Below are 20,551 nucleotides of genomic sequence, written 5' to 3'. Positions count from 1 at the left end.
TTCTGACATGATCATCTTACCAAGCTCTGTTGCTACTTATCACTTTGAGGCTGCAGGGAGACTGAAGTCCAGATGGAATCTTTTCACTCTATAAACCCCTGAAGCCTCCTATACCATGTGCACTTCTCTAGAGAGACTGCTGCTCTTCATTGTTCTGATTAAGGACAATCTGTTTCTGAATAGGTCAGTCTCCTCATTTATTTTCACAATGCCTCCATTTATCCTGTTCTAACAGGAGGAATGCACATCCAGTCGATAAGAGATATTGTGGAGTCTTTTACTCATCAAAGATACTTGGAATTCAAAGTGATTTTTCAAATTCAAAGTGAAATACTCTTCTGTCTTTTGCATATTTCTACTTTACTCATATACTTGAGAGGGATGAATTCAATGAGGAAATGAGCAAGGTGAGAATTATGCTAAAATTAGCATCAAGGTCATTATCAGTTGAAATTAGATTCCAAATGGCTAAAATACTGCTGTTTCAACTTGCTTTTTTTTTTTTTTCCCGGAGCTGAGGACCGAACCCAGGGCCTTGCGCTTGCTAGGCAAGCGCTCTACCACTGAGCTAAATCCCCAACCCCTCTGCTGTTTCAAAATAAATGACACTTTATACATTTCTAAGTGGACAACCCAAACTCTCAAGTGTTCCCTGTTCCTATGTCTTAGGACAAGACACATCTAGCTGGCTATAAAGCTTTAAGGAATTTGTCTTCCAGAAGCCACAGAATCGCTTTTATTCTCCACTCCTATCCTTCTAATTCAACATAGAATGTCTTTGCTTTTACGTATTCTGGAGAAGAAACTACTATGACTTTAATGGTTGCTATGTCACAAGTATATAAAATGTTTTGAAGGCTCCAGACAACTTGAGGAAAGGTAGCTTGGTAGTAACCTGTGCTTATCTTATGCCAAGCCCTAAATACAGCTATTACCACAAGAAAACTGGAAATAATAATGACAGTAAATGGTAAATAAACTCAGCATTTCAAACATAAAACTCTTCTAAAGGCTTGCACTAGACATAGGTGTGTGTGTATATGTAGGTATGAATATCTACATATGTATGCTTATGAGTATATGTATATATGTGTATGCATGTATTTATGTGTATGTGTATATATATTTTTCTAAATTTGAAATAATTGCTGTCATTAGATTTTTATATTGGAATAAATGAAGAAAAAATTTCCTCCCCATTTCTTCCTTTTTAATACTCTTCTTCTCCCACCCCATCTACCTCCTCTTCTATCCTTTCTCTTATTTCCATAATATGTGTGCAGTCTTTTTTAATAAAGCATCATCATCTACGTGCTCATTATGTAGTTACCATTTAGAGATGGGCTACCATATTTTCCAGAATGAATTGCTTCCTTGAACTGTCAGTGTGCCTTTGGCCTACCGACCCCCATACTCCCTCCCTCTCTGTTTCATCTCTCCATCTCAGCCTTTATAACGCATTGAGAAGATGACATACCTTGTGTCCTTGAAACACTTTCCAGTTAAATTAATGCAGCATTTTCTCCACATTCCAATTTTAACCAGTAAGTCATAAAACACTTTTCAATACTGGAGATTCTGTGCAGTCTTTTCTTGGAATCTCTAATACTTCATATTATATTAATGTTTGTGGTCATATTTGTTTCTGCTGAAGATAAGTACAGAATATGAGCCACTATAAAGTAAACAATTGTAAAGATAAATTACAAAATAAATTCTCATAAAAAGTACTTGAAATCATGGTGGAAAATATGGCAAGCAATGAGTAATGACTATTTTATGTTTGAACCAGGGAATCAGTAAATGTTGTGCACATACTCATTTCTGTACCACTAGCCTGATAATCTGAATATAGACATACCTGGGACACCAGATAAATGACAATGGTCATCACTAAGTTCCAACTGTGATTGTACTCAACATTGCTGATAATGTTATTGCATTTTTAGTTCTAACCTGATATAAGCTCTAACACACAAAATCATTTCCATGCCAAAAATCAGGGCATCATCAAATGTTTTATTTTTCATGTTGGTCATTTTCTTCTATCTTTCCTAGTCTAAGCTTTAGAAAAGAACTAATGTCCATATATTGTCTCTGACATTTTCACTGCAGTGGTGATGATAGAAGAGGAAAGTGTAAAAGAGGGCCTCATCATACTGTTTTGTGCTTATTTTTGTAAAAGGTTAGAGCCACATTTAGATCTATGAGCTCTAGATATCAATTTTAATATAAGCATTCTTTCCTGGTGACCTTTTCTCTTTTACTGGAAAAAGTCAGTGTTAAGTTTGACAGTTTTGTTCTTCAGAATCCACCTGATTCCTTGACTTTTAAGTAAGAACTGAAAGTCTGTCAGAGACTGATTTTTTTTTTTATTCTTGGGATTTTAGAATTGTGTTTATTAGCACTAGCACTCTTCTGCCTAAGGCTAGAAAGTAACTTCAGAGCAAGTAAACTTTAAAGGAGATGGATTGTGAATGGAAAAAAATAAAAATAGCATTTTGACAAACACTTGATATCTACACTTTCACTTCCTACTTTCATTGTGCCTATGCGTGCAATCAACTTAAGTCGTGATAAAAATCACCATTGCTGAAGATTCAATATACTTTGGAAACATGGAAAAATAAAATGAGTACTGACCTGGATGCTTCATTCCAAAAGGCTACATTTCATAGTGCTGAAATTTGCTATACATACTGCAGGACAAGATTAATCTCAACTTTTCCCAATTGTAAAGCCCTTTCAGTACATTAATGACAACCCTAATAAGAATTGCACACTGCTTTCCGATTGGAGTTAAGTCCTGCTCAACAAGATGAAACTTATACCTGGTACTATTATTTGGCCAAGAATCCATGCCTAGACATACCTTTAGGAGAGAATCCACTACTATTATTCTGCTAAATTAACACAGTTTTACAAACAAGCCTTAATGATGTCCTGCTATACCTATAGATCGGTTCATATCTCAAACCTTAACCGTGAAGTTTCTTGCAGCCAATGGTGATTAACACAGACTTTTTTAAAAGTCAAAATTGCTTTAATAAAATAATTATTCTGCTGTAGTGATTTGAAGTGGGCAATGGAAGATAACGTGCCTAGTGAGGCTCATTTCTAGGCTTTTCAAATACACTGTTCTAATGTACCAAGTTGCTTCTTAAGATTTCTCTTGCCCAACTCTCCCCACAAAACACACAAAGAACCCAAATAATAAGTCAAGTGCTATGTTCTCCCTCAACTATTTAACCATAAATGCCCCCTCTCTCATTCTGTGTATGTGAAAGCATGTGTGTGTGTGCACGTACTTGTTGAATGGATATGTTTGTTTGAGAACCCATGTGTGCACTTGTATCTCTATGTGTAGAGAGGCAAGAAGGCAATTACTTGGTTTTTTTCTCTCTTGATCTAGACCTTATTTGTTGACACAAGATCTCTCACTGAACTTGGGGAACTCATTGATTCCATAAAAATATCTCAACTTTAGAAATATGAGTATGCATTACCAGGCCCAGTTTTTGTTGGGAGTGCTACAGATTTGAACTCAGGTCCTCATGTTTGTGCATTCTACTAGCAGAACTCTCTACAGAACACATGAGATTGTTTATTTTGAAAGATCTACTTCAAGTCTTATTATGACTTCTCTAAACCCCAGAGTAAATAACAATTTATATTTTAGATCCAGATGCTATTGTCCCTCATTAGTTTTCTAGTTGCCTTGGTGATTATTACTATCTCTTTCACTGGATGAATGACTCTGAGAGTGGGTGGTGTAATTGCTATGGATTCTCTTCTGTGTTTTCAAAAAAAATTATCAGTTATTCACTGTGAATAATACACTTTTCTTTTTTCTCTAGATTACTAAGTAATGCCTGTCTCCTCTTCATCTTTTCCTATTGTAAAAGTTAAGTGTGTATATTTCACTAGAAGTCATAAATAAAAATCATAATCAACTAGTTAGCATAATATCTTATGTTTTATAAGAAAATATATAGAGAGACAGAAAGACCTGAAAAATACAACTGGGAACAGCACCAGCCAGGAGCGTGTTCCTAGTTTTTGCAACTGCAATGGTTTACACGTACATAGGGTAAATTATTTTCAGCCATTACAGTTCCTTCTGGTTTTAACAGGATCTTTTAAATTAAAATATTAATGAGAGTGTCAAAGTAACGTAACTTCAAGTCCCTGGAGAAAGAAATTGTAGAAGACGGAAAGTCCTCCCATGCCCATGGATGGGCAGGATTAATATAGTAAAAATGGCTATCTTACCAAAACTAATCTACAGATTCAATACAATCCCCATCAAAATTCCAACTCGACTCTTCATAGAGTTAGAGCAATTCTCATATTCATTTAGAATAACAAAAAAAGCCTGTTGAGCAAAAACTATTCTCAACAATAATAGAACTTCTGCGGGAATCACCATCCCTAACCTCAAGATGTACTACAGAGCAATAGTGGTAAAAGCTGCATGGTATTGGTATAGAGACAGGCCGATATATAAATGGAATAGAGTAGAAGACCCAGAAATGAACACATACACATAGAGTCACTTGATTTTTTGACAAAGGAGCTAAAAAGTCCAGTGAAAATAAGACAACATTTTCAACAAATGATGTTGGTTCAACTGGCAGTCAACTTTTAGAAGAACGCAAATTGATCCACTCTTATCTCCTTGTACAAAGAACAAGGCCAAGTAAATAGAGGACCTAAACATAAAACCAGATGCACTGAATCTAGTAAAAGAGAAAATGAGGAAGATCCTTGAGCAAATGGGCACAGGGGAAATTTTCCTGAACAGAATGCCAATGGCTTATGCTCTAAGATCAACAATCAGAAAATGAGACCTCATAAAATTGAAAAACTTCTGTAAAGAAAAGGGCATTGTCAATAGAACAAAATGGCAACCAACAGAATGGGAAAAGATTTTTACCAATTATATATCTGATAGAGGGATAATATCCAATAAATATAAAGAACTCAAGAGGTTAGAATGCAGAAAACCAAATAACCCTCTTAAGAAATTGGGTGCAGAGCTAAGCAAAGAGTTCTCAACCAAGGTATCTTGAATGGCTGAGAAACACCTAAAAATATTTAACATCCTTTGTCATCAAGGAAATGCAAAGCAAAACAACCCTGAGATTCCACCACACAACAGTCAGAATGGCTAAGATCAAAAACGCAGAGAATAGCAGATGCTGGCAAGAGTGGAGAAAGAGGAACATGGCTCCATTGTTGGTGGGATTACAAGCTGATACAACCAATGTTGAAATCAGACTGGCTGTTCCTCTGAAAATTGGATAGAGTACTACCAGAGGACACAGCTGTAGCTCTCCTGGGCATATACCCAAAAGATGCTCCAACATACAACAAAGACACATGCTCCACTATGTTCATAGAAGCCGTATTTATAAGAGCCAGAAGCTGGAAAGAACCCAGATGTCCCTCAACAGAAGAATGGATACAGAAAATGTGGTACATTTACACAATGGAGTTCTACTCAGCTATTAAAAACAATGGCTTCATGAAATTCATAGGCAAATGGATGGAACTAGAAAATATCATCCTTAGCAAGGTAACCCAATCACAAAAGAACACACATAGTATACACTCACTGATAAGTGGATATTAGCCCCAAAGCGCAGAATACCCAAGATATAATTCACAGACCACATGAAGATCAAGAAGAAGGGAGACTAAAGTGTGGATGCTTCAGCACTTCTTAGAAGGAGGAATAAAAATACTCACAGTAGGAAATACAAAGTGTGGAGCAGAGACTGTAGAAAGGCCATTCAGAGAATGCCACACATGGGGTTCCATCCTACATGCATTCACCAAACCCAGTCACTATTTGGAATGCCAAGAGGTGCATGCTGACAGGAGACTAATATCGCTGTCTCCTGAGAGGCTCTGCCAGAATATGACAAATATAGAGGCAGATACTCACAGTCAACCATTGGACTGAGAACTGGGTCTTTAATGGAAGAGTTCAGGGAAGGACTGAGGAGGTTTGCAATGTCATAGGAAGAACCACAGTATCAGTATCAGCCAACTAGATATCCCAGAGCACCCAGGGACTAAATCACCAACCAAAGAGTACACATGAAGGGACCCATGGCTCCAGTGGCATATGCAGCAGAAGATGGGCCTTATAGGTATCAATGGGAGTAGAGATCCTTGGTCCTGTGAAGGCTGATTTACCTATGTAGGGGAATTCAAGGGAAGGGAGGCAGGAGGGAGTGGGAGGAGAGAGAGATGGGGAGTTTCTTGAGGGGAAACCAGGAAAAGGGACAATATTTGAAATGTAAATAAAGAAAATATCCAGCCTCTTTTACCGAGACCCGTCAACATGGGCCGCGTTCGCACCAAGACTGTGAAGAAGGCGGCCCAGGTCATCATCGAGAAGTACTACACGCGCCTGGGTAATGACTTTCACACCAACAAGCGCGTGTGTGAGGAGATCGCCATCATCCCCAGCAAAAACCTTCGGAACAAGATAGCCGGCTATGTCACGCATCTGATGAAGCGGATTCAGAGAGGTCCTGTGAGAGGCATCTCCATCAAGTTGCAGGAAGAAGAGAGGGAGAGGAGAGATAACTATGTTCCTGAGGTCTCAGCCCTAGATCAGGAGATCATTGAGGTAGATCCTGACACCAAGGAAATGCTGAAGCTTCTGGACTTTGGCAGTCTCTCCAACCTCCAGGTCACTCAGCCTACGGTTGGGATGAATTTCAAAACACCACGTGGAGCTGTTTAATCCGTTATGCCATATTTTCAATAAACCTGAAAACAAAAAAAAAAAAAAAAAAAGAAAATATCCAATAAAAGAAAAAAAGCAAAATTAAAAAAATAAAAAAACTTGGCCATCTCAGCTGGTACTTTTCAGGTTAACCCTGGTTTGCCATATGAAATTGAAAAATGTCACTTTCCGGTGCATTTTCCTGTTTTAGGTGGAAATTCATTTTTTCTGTCTGAAATTTAGGGAAGAAAAAATGTAAATGACATGCAGCTGGATACAAAATGTTATTTCACTTTCCTCTCTGCTACATTTGTAAGTATCTTTGTGACCATATTTTAAGTCAGCTTTGTATTCATTCTGTGAAGATAAATCATGACATATTTTGATTCTTTGTCTTTTCTGGAACTGATCCCTTCCTTAAGAAGAAAGGAAAAGGTTTTCTTAGATGTAAAAGATTGGTTTTCAGCCAGCCTGATTATTAGTGTTCCTCTAGTTCCTCTGACTGCATTGAGCACAAAGGAATTTCTCTCAGAGTGACTGTTGAGTTAATAGTTGCAGACTGCATTTTCAATATAATTCCTGGACCAACACATACAAGGAAGCAGATCCTGCCCTTACTTAGAAGTTCAAAGCTTAAGGTAGAAAAATGTGACCATACCAAGTAGCTTTTGAGGTTATTGGACCTCCACTGAACTAAGAGGTTTAAAGGTTGACAAACACTAAGAATCTGTGTTGAAAAGACTCAATAAAAAAGTCCAATAAAAGTTGCCCATAAAGAAGCTGACTCAGATAAGATCAGAAACCCAGAGAGGTGAGTGGTTGGAAATGGGCTTTGCCCCAATTAGAGGGAAGAATCAGACTCTGCAACAGGAGTGCTTTTCAGGTTTTAAATCAATATTAATGAAATAAACACAAATGTATAACAAGCTTCACCTATATATTTTTGGTAGTTAAATTTGTGTGTGTATGTGTGTGTGTATATGTGTGTGTGTGTGTGTGTGTGTGTGTGTGTGTGTGTGTGTGTGTGTGTGTGTGTGTGTGTTTATTTAAAGACAGAGTCTCTATGTGTAGCCTTGGCTGCCCTGGAATTCACTCTGTAGACCAGGTTGGCCTCAATCTCAAAGATGTGCATGACTCTACCACCTGACTGCTGGGTTAAAGTGTGGACCACCACTGCCCTTCTTAAATTATTCCTTTTTAGAACCTCCAGAACAAAAGTTACTACTTCCCTCTGTATGTCTCTGTACTATGGTAAACTCTTTGATAGCATGGGAACTGGAAACGAGAAACTCACACAAAACAGGCAAGCTTTCAGCCATTGAATGTCATCTCTAGTTTCCTTTCCACTTAAAAATAATATTTGTTTGATTGTGTTTGTGAGTGAACAATGTGTACGCATGTGGAGGCCAGAGGAGTACCTCAGACATTCTGCTCTATTCCTTATTCCCTAGGAGTCATAGTATTTCTCTGAGTTTAACGTCCCCCATTTTAATAGGCTGGATAGCTAGAGAATACCTAAGAATCAACTTTCTTCATGTCTGGGTTTCACATGGGTTCTAGGAACTTGAACATAGGTTCACAATGCTTTCACAGTGCCACCTTTCCAGCCATTTTTTTACCTTTCTATTTGGAAATAGTTTTTTCCAATTATGCAGGCTGGCCTTAAACTCATTATATAGCCCAGTTAGTTCTGTTTCTTTGCCAATATTTATCATAACTTTGTAGTATAAATATATTTGTAAATTATTCTTATTTGTCTTTAGTGTGTGTGTGTACTTCTAATTTAAAAAATGTATTTTATAATTCTAGAGAATTAACACACAGAATTTTGATGAGAATTCTCTTCAATTTATACATCTTGATAATACAACCATCTTACACAATGAACACTAACAGTCTGTGCTATAGTTAAAACTCTAAGCACCCGCACAGAGTTAAAATAGGTAAAGTGGTAACCTTTGTCTCATTGTTGATTTCAGAGGAAGTGCTCTCAATTTTTCCTACTTATATATAGAAGTTTGAGTTGGTCATATATAGTCTTGTTATATTGCATGCTCCCTTTGTTCCTAATTTCTTCCAGGATGTCTATCACTCACAAAGTGTTCAAAACTGTTACCAGCCTTTTCTGCTTACTTGATGATTCTGTGATTTCTTGCTTTAATTTTAATTACTGGTTTGATTCCATTTCCCTTGTTTTGCACAGGCTGAGCTTCCTTGACCCATCCAGCGGGTTCAGTTATTCAGGGTCCCGAAGAAGCTCTACCTGAGTGTCAAGGCGGGGAGAAAAGAAGGAGACCAAGCAAGGTTCTGTTGTCAAGGTCTCGTTTATTGGGGTGAGCATTACAGCTTTTAAGGCTTTCAGGTAGGGGGAGTAACCTTTGTGAAACACAAAGGAAGGAGGGACAAGGGTACTTTGATAGCAGGAGGTGAAGAGGTCATGCGGTGGAGACACCTCGTGTTTGCTCAGGAGATGTCTCGTATTTGCTCGGGTTATCTTCCTGTGCTGTAAATTCATGGGAGAGGCTTTTGTTCAACAATCTCAAGACTTTATGGCAGTCATCTTAGGGGTGAGTATCTGTGGCCATACAGCCCAGAGTCATGTAGCCATTTTGAGCCATACAGTCACAAAGGGACCAGGCCCAAATCCAATACGGCTCCCTACACTTCCTCTGTGTCTTTACACTTTCAGCATTTCAGACATCGTTTATGATCTTAATGTGTTCTCAAATTCAATATGCAAGTGTTTTACTAAGAAGCCTTGTAACTATATTCATCATGAGCATGAGTACAAAGTTCTTTCTTTCTTTAATACATCACTTTAGACACTGAGGCAATGCATGCTATTTAGCCTTCTTCCAGTCCTCTATTTTTTGAAATATTTGAAGAGTAGGAGTACTTTCTCTTTCTTAAATGCACAACATAATATGGAACATAAAGTCAGTCCTCTCTCAGTCTTTTTCCTATCGGGGGAGGGCTTTTTGTTACTGCTTTAATTTTATTGATCTGCCTATATCTGTTGAAGTTATGTATGCCATTTTACTTAATTGTGCTAGGGTTTATTTGTCCAGGATTTATATTTTTCTCCTTGACTTTTCCATTTGGGGAGATATAAGTTTTCAGTGTTTTCCATAATGATTTAGTAGATACCTTACTAGCATGGAGAACTCCAGGTTTTTATGGTATATGGCTGCAATGGTCCTCTCAGTGGGGTATCACAGTTATATGTTCCAGAATGAGTAAAGCTTGGCAAGGAGCTGACTCCACTCCTTCTGTTCACAATTCTGAGATGTCCCAGGATTTGCTGAACCTAATCTGTTCTTCTGTCTGGCGGCCTGGTCCACTTGCCCCACACTAACGAATGCTCTGTGGTTGATGGTTCAGTCTCTGTATGCCTCTATGGGCCAGGATAGTTGATTACATAGTAGTGATGTTCTTACAGTGTCCTTGATCCCTTTGACACCTACAATCGTTTCTGCCTCTCTTCCACAGTATTCTCGAAGCTCCTACTAATGTTTGGTTGGCTATGCATCTCTGCATCTGTTTACATCAGTTGCTTGGAGAGGCCTCTCTCATGAGGATTAGGCTAGGCTCCTGTCTGCAAGTATATCAGAATATCATTAATAGTGTCAGGAATAAGCTTCCTTTCATGGCATGGGTCTCAATCTAGAGCAGTCCTTGATTAGCACTATCTTCAATTTCTGCTCCATCTTTACTCCTTCACAAGTTGTAGGCCAGACAAATTTCAGGTCAAAGGTTAGGTGATTTGAATGGTGTCAATACCTTCATTAGAAGTCTTCGCTGGTTCTGGAGTATGGCCATATCAGGTTTCATATCCACCACTGCCAGGAGTCTTAGCTAGGGTCACTCTCATAGATGCTCAGGGTTTTCATTTTGGTAGGTTTCAAGCTTTTTCCCCCAGAGATGATTCTACTCACCTGTCAGAGCCTCCTGGGTCCCCTGCAATGTTTCACCTCCCTTGTCAGACCCATATGGGTCTCTTGCAGGGTTTGACCCCTGCTGAGCCCTTCTGATGCATGTGGAAACCTTTCGCTCCTAACAAAGGAGCAGTCAAGCCTGGTACCTACACACCTGGGTGGTACCTTCCTGCCTTTTGTCTTCTCGGCCTTTGTCTTTGAGATTTAGGCTGGTCTTTCTCCCTAGTTAATTCTGGTCTTTTGTAAGGTCTTTTGTTACTGAAGTCTCAAACCACGGTTTCCCATTGTGCTTCCCAGTCATTTTCTACCTGGTGAACTTGGGTTATATATTTGGTGAATAAAGCTACAGCAGCCACTTCCTCTTCTGGCTTGACACGAATAACCTCTGTGTGTGTGTGTGTGTGTGTGTGTGTGTTTCTTTAATCCTGCAGGCTTTCTCGGTGCGGGCATGGGGCATCAACACTCCCTTATTCCAGTTGTCCCTCTCAATATTTTCTCATTCTGTCCTATACCGACGTAGTACTCCCTCTTATTCCCACCTCCACTTTCCACCCTATTCAATCCCACCTCCCTGCACCCATACACACACAATGACTACTCTATTTCCTCTCTTCAGTAGGATTCCTGCAACGTCCTTAAGCCCTCCTTGTTATTATTTTTTTAGTATTTTTTTGTTCTGTAGATTGTTGATCATTACTTTAAAACTGATATCCACTTATAACTGAGCACATGGCATGTTTGTCTTTCTGAGTATGGCTTACCTAACTCTGGATAATCTTTTCTAGCACCATTAATTTTCCTGAAAATTTCATGGCAACATTGTTTTTAACAGCAGAGTAACATTCTATTGTCTGAATGTGCCACATTGTCTTTACCGATTCTGCAGTTGAGGAACTTCTAGGACTTTTCCAGTTTCTGGCTATTACAAATAATGCTGTCAGAAACGTAAGTGAACAAGTGTCCTTGTGGTATGGTAGAACATTATTTGGGTATATGCCTATGAGTGTTATACCTGGGTCTTGAAATAGTACTAGTCCCAATTTCGGAGAAACTGTCAAATTGATTTCTGAAGTAACTAAAAGTTTGTACTCCCATCAGCAATGGAAGAATATTTCCCTTGCTTTAAATCTTCTCTGGCATAAGCTGTCCCTTGACTATTTTGCTCTTAGCCATTCTGATGAGTGTAAGGCAGAATCTCAGCAATATTTTGATTTGCATTTCCCTGATGACTAATGATGTTGAACATTTCTTTAAGTGTATCTCTTTCATTAGACATCCCTCTGTTGAGAATTTTCTATTTAGATCTATACTACAACTTTTAATTAAGATATTTTGTTTGTCAATTATTATGATTTGTATAGGAGGACTACTAATATTTTCAGTTAATATTGTATCCATCCACCTCTAGTTTCTTGAGTTTTTTATTTATTTTGGATATCTGTTGGAAATAGGGTTGGTGAAGTTTTTTCCCCATTATATAAACTTCAGTTTTGTCCTTTTGTCATTGTCACAGAATCTTTTCAGCTTCATGAGATTCCATTTATTAATTGTTGATCATAGTGCCTGAGCTGTTGGTGTTCTGTTTAGGCAGTTGCCTTCTGTGCCAAAGCATTCGAGACTATTTCCCATTCTCTCTTCTACCAGGTTTAGGGTATCTGGTTTTATGTTGAGGTTTTTGATCCAGTAAGAGTTGAGTTTTGTGCAGGGTGATAGATATGGATATATTTGCATTCTTTACACGCAGATATCTAATCAGACAAGGGCCATTTACTGAAGATGTTTTCTTTTTTCCATTGCAGAATTTGGGTTTCTTTGTCAAAAGCTGTGTCCATAAGTGTAATGGTTTACTTCTGGGTCTCAATTAAATTCCATTGGTCAACCTTTCTGTTTTTATGCCAGTATCATGCAGTTTTTATGACAATTGCTCTTAGTAGAGCTTAAAATCAGGTATGGTGATACCCCTAGAAGTTTGTTTTTTGTTTGTTTATACAGGATTGTTTTGTATACCTTGGGTTTTTATTTTTCGGGTTTTTTCATTTGAAGTTGTGTGTTAATATACCATAATGTATAAATAAATGTGTTGAAAATTTTATAAGGAATGAATCAAATATATAGATTGTTTTTGGTAAGATGGCCACTTTTACTGTGTCAATCCTACCAATCAATGAACGTGAGAGATTTTTCCATTTTCTGATACATCTTCTTCAATTTCTTTCTTCAAAGACTTAAAGTTCTTAAAACACAGGTCTTTCACTTGATTGGTTAGAGTTACACCAATGTATACTGTGGCTATTGGAAATGGTGTTGTTTCACTGATTTCTCTCAGTCCATTTATTGTTTGTATGGGAGGGCTACTAAATTTTTTCAGTTAATTTTATATCCAACCACTTCTCTGAAGTTGTTTGTCACCTAGAGGAGTTCTCTGATAGAATTTTGGATACTATCATATACTCTGAAAATAGTAATACTTTGATTTCTTTCTTACTAATTTGTATCCCCTCTATCTTCTTTAGTTGTCATATTGCTGTAGCTAAAAGTTCAAATACTATGTTAAAGACACAAACATATTGAACAGACTTACCTTGTCCCTTGTCCCTGATTTTAGTGAAATTGCCTTAAGTTTTTCCTCAATTATTTTGATATTGCCTATTGGCTTGCTGAATACTACTTTAGTTATATTGCAATATATTCCTTGTACATCTGATTGCTCTAAGACTTTTATCATGAAAGAGTGCTGGATTTTATCAATGGCTTATTCATCATCTATGAGATAATCATGCAATTTTTTCCAACCAGTTTGTTTATATGATGGATAACATTGATAGTTGTATGCTGAACTGCCTTGCATTTCTGGGATGAAACCTACCTACCTGATCATGTTGGATGATCTTTTTGATGTGCTCTTTGAATTTGGTTTCCAAGTATTCTTTTTTCTTTTTCTTGAGCATTTTGCATCTATCTTCATGAGGAAGTTGGTCTGAAATTCTTTTACTTCTTTGAGTCTTCGTGTGATTTAGGAATCAGAGTGACTGTGTCTTCAAAAACTGAATTTGGCAATAGGCCTTTTGTTTCTACTTTGAGAAGTACTGATATTAGCTTTCTTTAAAAGTCTGGTAGAACTGTGTTCTAAAACATTCTGGCCCCCAGCTCTTTATGGTTGGGAGACATTTAATGACTGCTTCTATTTCCTTAGTGGTTATAGTTTTATTTAGAATGTTTATCTGAGCTTGATTTAATATTGGTATTCTTTTTTAAAAAAATTGTCCATTTCTTTCTGATTTCCCAACTTTATGGAGCACAACGTTTTGAAGTAATATCCAACAATTCTTTGGATTTCCTTTGTGTCTATTATTATATCTCCCCTTTCGTTTCTGATTTTAATTTGGATGTTCTAGTGAGTTGAGCTCACTTTTAGTTAGTTGAGCTCTTTTCTTATCTTGTTGATTTTTCTCAAAGAACCATTTTTTTTTGTCTTATTGATTCTTTGTATTGTTTTTGTTTCAATTGTCTTGATTTCAGTCCTGAGTTTGATTATTTCCTGCCACGTACTCCTTGTGGGGATGATTGCCTCTTTTTTTGTTCTAGAGCTTTCAGGTGTGCTGTTAAGTCACTAATATAAGATCTCACTAATGTCTTTATGAAGGCACTTAGCATTATGAACTTTCTTCTTAGCACTGCTTTCATTGTGTCGTATAAATTTGGGCATTTTGTACAGTAATTTTCAATGAATTTCAGGAAGTCTATACTTATTTTCTTTAGTTCTTTTTGAAACAGTGATAATTGAGTAGTTCAGCTTCCATGAGTTTATGGGTTTCTGTTGTTTCTGTTGTTGTATAGCTTGATAAAATACAAGGGCTCATTTTAGTTTTCTCGTATTTTATAGGCTTGCTCTGTGACCCAGGATATGGCTAGCTTTGGAAAAGTTTCCTTCAGGTGATGAAAAGAAGCTATTTTCTTTTGAAATATTCTGTAGATATCTGTTAAATCTATTTGACTCATCATTAGTTTAATTATTTCTCTGTTTAATTTCTGTTTGGATGAATTGTTCATTGGTAAGAGTGGGTGTTTGAAGTCTTTGACCATTAACGCATTGGCTTGAATATGTGATTAAACTTTAGAAATATTTCTTTAACAAATCTGGGGGCCATTGCATTTGGGGCATAGATATTCAGAATTTAGATATTATCTTGCGGATTATGCCTGTATACAACCATATAATCTCAGAAGCTGTGACATTCAATAAAGCTTGACTGAAAATCACAGAGATGTCTCTGTACTTCATGAAAGGTTTATAACCCTACTATAAAATGAAATAAGTGAGCCAGATTTAAAATATAATCAAATGAATTCATCAACAAATAAAGGTTTCATGTAATAAAAAAAAGTAGATATCATCTTGCTGGATTTTAAAAATTAATTATAAAATATCTTTCCCAATTTCTTTGAATAATTTTAGTCAAAAGTCTATTTTGTTAGATATTAGAATGGCTATACCAGCTTGCTTCTTGGATCCATTTGCTTAGTTAATATTTTTCCAGCCTATTACTCTGAGATATTGTCTGGTTCTTAATATCTATACTGCATGTTCGATGTTGAGGTATGCTCCTTCTATGCAACAGAATAATGTATCCTGCCTTTGCATTTGTTCGTTTAGCTTGTGTTCTTTCATATGGTAATTATATCCATTAATGTTGAGAGATATTAATGAACAATGGTTGTTGATACCTGTTGTTTTAATGTTGGCAGTAGTAGTAGTAGTAGTAGTAGTAGTAGTAGTAGTAGTAAGAATAGTAGTGTGTGTGTGTGTGTGTGTGTGTGTGTGTGTGTGTTCCTTTGTGTACTACTTTATATTTGGTGTTTTAAATATTATGTGGTGAAGGGATCCTTTTTTTCTGGTCGACTAAGGTTGGTGTTCTGTAAGCTTCTTGTCTGTTTGTAGGCATCACTTTCTGTAGGTTAGAAAAGTTTGTCTTCCATGATTTTGTTGAAAATATAATCTGGGCCTTTGAGAGCTGGATTCATTCATTCATTCCTTCTTCTTCTTCGTCTTCTTCTTCTTCTTCTTCTCCTTCTTCTTCTCCTTCTTCTTCTTCTTCTTCTTCTTCTTCTTCTTCTTCTTCTTTTTCTTCTTCTTCTTCTTCTCCTCCTCCTCCTCTTCTTCCTCCTCCTCTTCCTCCTCCTCGTCGTCATCATCGTTGTCACCTTCTTCTATTCCTATTATTCGTAGTTTTGGTGTTTGCATAGTGTCTCAGATTTCCTTAATGCATTCTGTCAGAGCCTATTTTCATTTAGCACTTTTTGATCTATGTATCAACTTCTTCTATTGTACATTCTACATCTTTCTTCCATCTCTCATATTCTGTTGTCAATGCTTGTATCTATAATTCCTATTTATTTATCTAGATTTCCCATCAATGGAATTCACTCAGTTTGTGTTTTGTTTGTTGCTCATATTTCCAATTTCAGATCTGGAACAGGTTTATTCATTTATTCCACATGTTTGACTGTATTTTCCTGGAGTTCTTTGAAGGATTATTCACTTTCTCTTTAAAGGCCTCTATCATCTTCCTAAGATTACATTCAATGTCCTTTTCTTGTGCTCTAGATGTGTTGGAATATCAAGGATTTGTTGTAGTAGGATAGCTGAGCTCTTGTGCTCCCATATTTCCCTGGCTCTTGTTGATTGTGTTCTTATGTTGGCCTCTACTCATATGGATTTGGGGGTTATTATAAGCTTAAGTGATAATTTCTGATATTATTTGTTTTATTGGTGCTTTTTAGTTTTTTTCCTTTAATGTCTCTTTTCTCTATGGTCTTCTGACCTGAATGGCCTGGGGTTCTAGTAATCAGGGAATCTTCAGGTCCAGTAGGGTGTTTTTTTGCCATGGTTTATGTGGTTTGCATGACCTTTGGATTTTGGGTACTAATATTGCCTCTAGTATACTAGAACCAGCATGGCTTCTAGAAAAGCATGCTTTTCTTACCAAAGTTGTAGCTGGAATATGGAGCATAGGTGATGGGTTCAGTTTGCAGCTGCTGGGTATGCTATAAGAGGAATTGGTGAACAAGGTCTTACCTTGGGTTCCTGGTGTCTGTGTAGCTTCCACAAAAGCAGACAGACAGTTGTAGACTAAAAAATGGAGTAGAGGGTTAAGGAGTACAGGTTAAAGTTATGGGGTACAATTTAAGGGGAGTTGGTGGGCATAAGGCATAGGGCTGGGTCTGACCAGAGGAAAGCATGGGAGTTTTGGGCTAGAAAATGGAACCCAGGAGAAGGATTGTATTGTATGGCTGCTGGGTGTGCTTTAATGGTGGTCCTGATATCATTCTTCCTATGGGTTTGCAAATGATGGCCTTACCAGGCATCAATGGGAAGAGAGGCCTTTAGTCCTGTGAAGGCTCAATACCCCAGTAAAGGGAATGCCGGGGTGGGGGTGGGGAGGTGGGAGGGAGTGGGTGGATGGATAGGGGAGCACCCTTATAGAGGCAGGGGGAGGTGGGATGCAATAAAGGATTTCTGGAGGGAAAACCAGGAAAGGGGATAGCATTTGAAATGTAAATAAAGAAAATATCCAATAAAAGAAAAAATAACCTAAAAAAATGGTCCTGAGGCATCCTAATGTGTTCTTAAATATGTCTTGCAATTATTTTACTGAAAGTTTTACATCTATACACCAGTGAGATTGACTTATAATTGTCCTCTATTTTTCTTCCATTAATTAATTTATTTATTTATTCACTTTACATCCTGCTTGCTACCCAGCTTCTGGTTCCCCTGCCAGACAGTCCCTTTCTCCATCCTGTCCTCACCTTGTCCTCTGAGAGGGTTGACCTACCCCCACCCCCACCCCCTTGCATCCCCAACCCTGGTGTAAGTCTCTTCAGAGGTAGGAACATCATCTCCCACTGTGGCCAAATAAGGCCACTTGGGGGAATGGGGTTCACAGACAAGCAAGAGATTTAGAGACAGCCCTGTTCCATTTGTTGTGGGACCCACATGAAGAATGAGGCTACATATCTGCTACATATGTTCAAGGCATCTAGAGCTAGCTTGTGCATGCTCTTGATTGCTAGTCCAATCTCTGAGAACCTCCCAAAGGTCCAGTTATTTGACTGTCTTGGCATTCCTGTGGCATTCCTATCCCTTCCAGGGCCCTCAGTCTTTCTCCCAACTCTTCCATAAAATTCCCCAAGCTCCAACCAATGTTTGGTTGTGGGTCTCTAAATCTGTTTCAGTCAGCTATTGGGTGGAACATCTCTGAGGGCATATGTGCTAGGCTCCTGTCTGCAAGCATAACAGAGTATCATTAATAGTGTCAGGAATTGGATCTTGGCCATGGGATGGGGACAAGCTGGGACAGTTATTGGTGGTTATTCCCTGTCTTTGTTCCATCTTTGTCTCTGCATTTCTTATAAACATAAAAAAACTTGTGTTCAATGCTTTGTGGTGGAGTTGGTGTCTATATCCCTCCTCTTGGAGTTCTCCATGGCTACAGGGAGGTGGCCACTTCAGGTTCAATATCCCCACTGCAAGAAGTCTGGCTCAAGTCACCCCCATAGACTTCTGGGAGCCCCTCTTACCTCAGGTATCTGGGAAATCCTAAAGGTGCGGCCCCCATGCCACACCCCCCACCTGCCTCCAATTTTCATTCATTCTCTTAGCCACAGGAGAATGAATAATTTTCTGCCTTCATTTTCATTTCTTTGAGTTGAATATCTGGAAATGTGGGTTTTGGAGAAAAAAAATTGATTTTTCCAGTATAAAGCAAGAAACATGCTGAGAAAAGTTTTATGTAACATAGGAAAAAAGATAGAAGACTCATAGAAGTAACTCTATCCTTTGACCTTGAAAAAACTTTTTTATTTTTTTCAAAGGGACAAAAATATGAATTCATTAGTGAGAGTGTGTATTTTCAGCATTAAATGGTACATGTATATCATTCCCCTCTTCCAAGGTTTGAGGAACATCAAAGAAAAGTAGGTAGAATGAATATAAGATCTGCAGGATGGTGGGTGGCAGTGCAGTGAAATCTGTCATTTGACCATGACACTTACAAAATCACAGACATTCTTTATGGGAACAAAACTAGCAGAAGATCAAGATGTCAACATTCTGACATAGATGTGAGAGGAACTCATGAGACACCTCCCTAAGAACTCATTGACAATGAATGGTTGTTAGAAAAATAGTGAGGTAATTTTTCAATTATAATGTCATTTTTAAATTTCTCATACTTCAATAATCATTCCCACCCCTCATACAAATTGAATTTCAAAAAAGTAGAAATAAAAGGACATGACTGCTTCTAGGTGTGGTAGATGGGAAGGAATATTATAGATAAAAGGAAAGGCATAGGCAGAGGAAGGAACACGTAGGAGCTCATACTGAGCTAGGCCATGTGATGACAGAGGGGAGGAGAGACCCAGAAAAAGAGACCAGGAGGGTAAAAGATGGGCAAAATGTCCACGCAAACAAAATAGTTGGATTATATAGGGAAGGAAAGCTAGGGAAAAAAACATCACAGCCCCAGGGCTGGAGAAATTTATGGTACAGGAGTAGGGTATACCAGCCATACCCTGTAATAGGTAGGGAATGAGGAATGGAGAATGCTGGGAGAGCCTGACAGCCAGTGTCTGCTTTGATATGTTAAATAGGTACCTCATCCTTTGTCTTGGTTTTGAGACCTAATATAAACAACCTATTAAATTCAATAAAATACACACACACACACACACACACACACACACACACACACACAAGAATAAGAGGCAGACCTGTTTGGAGGGAGAAGTTCAGAAGGAATGGGAAGTGGAGAAGAGGAAAATGGAAGATAAAAGCAATCACATTACATTATGCACAGGTAATAAATTATTACAGATTAACAAAATAATTTTCAAATATTAAAAAATAAGGCAAAGAAACAAAAATCTCATGCTGTACCAGTAGGTTGGCTAACCTCTGTGACTTGCACATTTAGAAAACCTGGAGCAATTATCATATGACTATCCACTGAAACCCGGGTACCTGTGGCTTGTGAGGAAGGAACTTTCAATCAGGACTATTTAATATTCAATAATGTTAGAATTAGAGGTTACAAGGAGAAAAACATATATCCCAAGTCTGCACAGCAAATGTTAGGGTCAAGACCAGTATTCATAAACTGGCCTATTGAATATCTTACACTGATAGAATAGTGTTTGTGATTCAGTTTCACAGAGAGCTACCTAGGGGTATCTGTAATCCTGGAAAGGAATGCCGAGAATCTGGAAGCAACAAGCACATTTAAAATGTTAACAGTGTGCCTACCATGGTTTTTATTGTCTAGTGCTTAAACCAGTGTGATTTCTTGAGAACATGATCTATGAAAGGAAAGGATGGGTAGGGGTAGGGATATGTAAAGTTCTTTAAATAGATCCAAATCCCAAAGGCAAAGAGCATGATATCATAAGTATCACCTGGCAAATTTTGTACCAGGTCTAGTCAGTATCAGCTTGAGTCAAAATTAAAAATTACCAGGGTTTTCTCCAAAGAGAGAAAATTGTAGAAACTATAAATTATCAAGTAGGCTTTGTCTTTTAGAAAACTCAGCTCTGAAGGAAGATTTAGAATCAGAACCAAAACAATTTGTTAAACAATGAAAAGCATATGTAATTATTCACATCAAATAAAACATAGAATAAATATAAGGTTATAGAATAAATACAGGGGTGTATATTGGGTAAAGGTTTCCAAAAATTATATTTGGCCCTCTAACTAAAGACTAAAGAGAACTTCAGTAGAGAAAGAGACACATGCATGGAATGTTCAGAGAAGGCATCTAAGCTTGCTAAAATGTCTAAAATTTACACATAAATAAAGGCCAATTGAGAATTT

At 37.7% G+C, this 20,551-nt stretch overlaps 1 pseudogene across 1 annotated transcript; it reads left to right on the top strand.

Annotated features, from left to right (window-relative positions):
- The first annotated feature begins 6,329 nt into the window (after positions 1 to 6,329).
- Positions 6,330 to 6,818, top strand: LOC100362366 (40S ribosomal protein S17-like; annotated as a pseudogene). Its single transcript, XR_015683491.1, has one exon. The product of XR_015683491.1 is annotated as a 40S ribosomal protein S17-like (transcript).
- Positions 6,819 to 20,551: the final 13,733 nt, after the last annotated feature.

This window comes from Rattus norvegicus, chromosome 3 (assembly GCF_021556685.1).
Source record: "Rattus norvegicus strain SHRSP/BbbUtx chromosome 3, alternate assembly SHRSP_T2T, whole genome shotgun sequence".
Taxonomy (NCBI): domain Eukaryota; kingdom Metazoa; phylum Chordata; class Mammalia; order Rodentia; family Muridae; genus Rattus; species Rattus norvegicus.
This window is presented reverse-complemented; position numbering and strand designations above follow the sequence as displayed.